The sequence below is a fragment of the Penaeus monodon genome, chromosome 9, assembly GCF_015228065.2.
Source record: "Penaeus monodon isolate SGIC_2016 chromosome 9, NSTDA_Pmon_1, whole genome shotgun sequence".
NCBI classification, from domain to species: domain Eukaryota; kingdom Metazoa; phylum Arthropoda; class Malacostraca; order Decapoda; family Penaeidae; genus Penaeus; species Penaeus monodon.
Window position 1 is genome coordinate 33,338,836 of NC_051394.1, and position 5,000 is coordinate 33,343,835.

A 5,000-nucleotide genomic window follows, 5' to 3' on the forward strand; every position below is an offset into this window, starting at 1 on the left:
CATAAATATAACTCATATATATAATTTATAATATATAATATATTTATATATATATATATATAATATTATATAAAATATTTTATACATATATATATATTATTTTTATATGTATATATATATATATTTTTAATTAAAAAAAGGCAAACAACAAACACACCCACACCCACACACACACAAACCCCACACACACACACACACACACACACACCACACACAACACACACACACACCACACACCACACACCCACACCACACACACACACATCCACACACATCACCACACACACACCCACACACACCCACACACACACACACACATAATATATTATATATATATAATATATATATATATATTTTATATATATATAATTAATATATATAATACATTATATATAATATTAATATATATAATATATATATATAAAATTTAATATATATATATATATATTAATTATATATACAATAATATATATAAAATATATATATATATAATATATAATAATAAATATATACATATACATATATTTTCATTTATATATTATATTATATATTAATATAATATATATATAATATATTTTTATATATAATATTTTAAAATTTTAATATATTTTATAATTTATGTAATAATTATATATTATTATATATACATATTATACATATTTCCATTTTATATAAAAAAATATAAAATTATATATTATATATAATATATGATTATATATATATATATAATATTATATATATATATAATATATATATATATATATATTATCTGTGTGGTGTTTTGGGTGGGTGTGTGTTTTGTGTGTGTGTGTAGTGTGATTTGTGTGTATGTGTGTGGTGTGTGTTTGTGTGGGGTGTGGTGGGTGTGGGTTTGTGGGTTTTTTATGTATATACATACAAAATACCACACACCACACACACACACATACACACACACACAAAACCACACCACACACCAAAACACACACACCAACCACACACAACACACCACACATTAATATTTTATATATATTATAATATATAATAATTAATATATTTTATAATATATATTATGCATACAAATTATACCATATATATATATATAATAATATACACAACATATATATATACTAATATGTGAATAACTACAATATACATGATGCATACATTATACATATGTATTTTAAATATTAATATATATATAATATATAATATATATATATATTATTATATATATTATATATATATATATATTTTTGGTGTGTGGTGGTTTGGTGTGGGTGTGTGTGTTTTTGTGTGTGTGTGTGGTGTGTGTGTGGTTGCGTGCGTGCGCGCGTGTGTGGTGTGTTTACATTATATATATATATATATATATATTATTATATATATAATAATTATATTTTAATATATATATGTTGATAGATAGAGAGATAGATAGATAGACAATAGATATGTCAGTTATAAAAAAGACATACTTAAATTACATTTAACCCACTTTTTTTGTTTCTTTCTGTCCCTCTGCCCCTCCTCGTCACATTTTTTCTCGTCAGTGCGCTCAGACAGGGGCCCATTTTGAGGCCAGATTTCGGGGAAAAAAGAGATAGTCATCGCCAAGTGGAGATCGAAATTCCTAGAATGAGTCATTGTCTTTTCGAGTTCCAATTTTGGTAAAGTTGGTAAGCTGGGTACGTGACCCCTCCGCAAAGTCCTAAGGACCAAGGACTTTTTTTGTCTCCCCAAGGACCCCCGGCCATCAACTGCCCCGGCACGACTTAGCTGGGGCAAAACCACTCAGGGTTTAGTGCCAAGCGTCTCCCCCCGTCACCGCTGGAGAAAATGAGCAACCATAGCGTCAAGTTGAGACTTTTTTTATATGCGGGAGAAGTGAACCATTGCATATAGTCACGAGAAAATAAGGTGTAGTAGTTTGTGAGTATAAAAGGGGTTTCCGGGGGGGTAATCACAAAGCGCCCGGCCATTCTCAAAATAAAAGACTTGGGCAATCAGGGATTGATGAAAAAACCATAAATATCGCCAGTATGAGAATGGAATTGGCGGGGCATTTTTTGGAGGATATGGCGTGGGGAAAAAGGACAGTTACCCCTCTATTGGCAAGGCCGCAAGTACGAGGGTTTAAAAAACATGGCGGACTAAGTTAGAAGAAAGAAGGGCTTCCATGGTTTAAAACCTTTAAGGATTTATGCCGTATGGTTTTGGGAGACTTGTTTTTTGAGTTTGCGTTGAGGGGTTTGTCTTGCCTTTTGAACCTTAGTACGCGTGAAGGAAAAAGAGAGAATTTCCCCCCCCCTTTTACAAGTAAAAGATGAATGCCCTAATTGTACATTCTCTCTGGGACGATTTCCTTTCACGTGTCGGAATACCTCCCCTACTGTCTTCTCACCCTATATTTCAGAAAACACTAACATTTGCAGGCATTACGATTTAATGGCGTCTCTTCTCTCACAATCGATAATTTAAAGAAGGGATCCCGGTGACACGTGACCGGGGATTTTTCCTCTTTAGATCTCCCACGCTATTCCAAGACGCCTTCGGTGCCTCCCCAAATCCTTTGACGGAAACGAAAAAACTATAAATAATAACCAAATATCAAAAAACATACTTTAAAAAACACACACACACACACAAACACACCCCCCACACACCCCCAACACACACACACCACAACACACACACACACAACCACAAACACAAAAAACCCCCCACACACACCACACCACACACCAACAAACACACACACACACACCCCACACACACACACACACCCCCACACACACACACACAAAACACACACACACACACCCCCCACACACACACACACTACACACACACCCCACACACACACACACACACACCCCATATAATATATATATATATATTATATATTATTCAATATAATGTGGTTGGTGTGTGTGTTGTGGTGTGTTGTGTGTGTGTGTGTGTGGTGTGGTTTTGTGTATGATGTGGTGCGTGTGTGTGTGTGAGTATAATACATACATATATTATATTTATATATAATATATATATAATATATATAAAATTATATTTTATATTATATATTAACCAATATATACATAAAAAATATAATACAATATATAATAATAACAACACACATACGCCCATCATCTGTAAAATTTATATATCATTACTTATCTTTTTAATATATTTAATTATATATTATATATATATTTTATATAATATATATATATGTGTGTGTGTGTGTGTTGTGTGTGTGTGTTTGGTGTGGTTTTTGTTGGTGTGTGTGTGGTGGTTGGCATAATATATATATGTATATGCTGCGTCTGTGTGTTGGGGGTGATGGGTATAATATAAAATAATATAATATATATTATATATTATTAGATAATATATATATAATTATATATTAATATATATATATTATATATTAATTAAAATAATAATATAATATAAATATATATATATATATTTTATTTATTATATATTTACATAACCTCTCTCACACACCAAAACCAAAAACAAACACACACACATGTGTGTGTGTCTATATGGATATATAAACAAAAGCTACATACTTTAATTTTATATATGCATATATATTAATAATATATAATATATATATATATATATATATAATATATATATATATATATATAATATATTGGGGTGTGTGGTGGTTGTGGTGTGGGGTGTGTGTAAATAAATAATATCATATATATATTATATTTAATATATAATATATATATATATTTATAATATATTTTATGTGTGTGTGTGGTTGTTTTGTGTTGTGTGTGTGGTTTGTGTGTTGTGTGTGTGTGGGGGGTTTTTGTGTGTGTGTGTGTGTGTGTGTGTGTATGTCTGTGTGGTGTGAGTGGTGTGTGTGTTTGTGTGTGTGTTGTCTAAATATATTATAAACACAAATATATATATAATAATTATATTATATATAATATTTTAATATTATAATTATATTAATATATATATATTAATATGTGTGTGATATATATATTTGGGACCCCACACACAAACACACACACGCACTCCACACACACGCATACACACACACACACACACACACACACAACAACAACACACAACAAAAAACACACCCCCAACACCACACACCACACCACACACACACACAAATATATATATAATATATAATATATTATATTATATATATATATATATATTATATTATATATATATTATAATACACCACACACACACCACACACACCACCACACACATTTTAATATATATATATATATATATATTATATATATTAATATTTTTTATATATATATATATTATATATATATTGCATTATACACTATATGTATGTAGCTTTTTTAATATCCATATAGACACACACACATGTGTGTGGTTTTTTTTTTGTGTATTGTGGAGAGGGTTATGTTTATAATATATATTTTATAAAATTATATTAATATATATATATATTATATTTATATATATATAATTATATATATATAAATATTTTATAATATATATATATTATATATTATATATATAATATATATATATATATATATATAAAATATACACAAACACACACACACACAGACGCATGATATACATTATATATATTGCAAAACACACCCCCCACACACACACACACACACACACACACACACCCACACACACACACACACAACATATATATAATATAATAATTATTATTATTAAAATTATATATATAATATATATATATAAAGATTAGATTATCGATTATAAATTACAGATAGATGGCAAAAGTGTGTATTTATTATTCATATATATGTATAATATTTTTATGTATATATATTGTGAAATAAAATATATATATATTATATATAAAATTATATAATATATATATATAATATATATATATTATATATATTGTAGTATGTAACTCACACACACACACGCAACAAAAAAAACTCAACCCACACACACACAAAACACACACCACAACACACACACACACACCCACCAACACACAATATATATATAATATA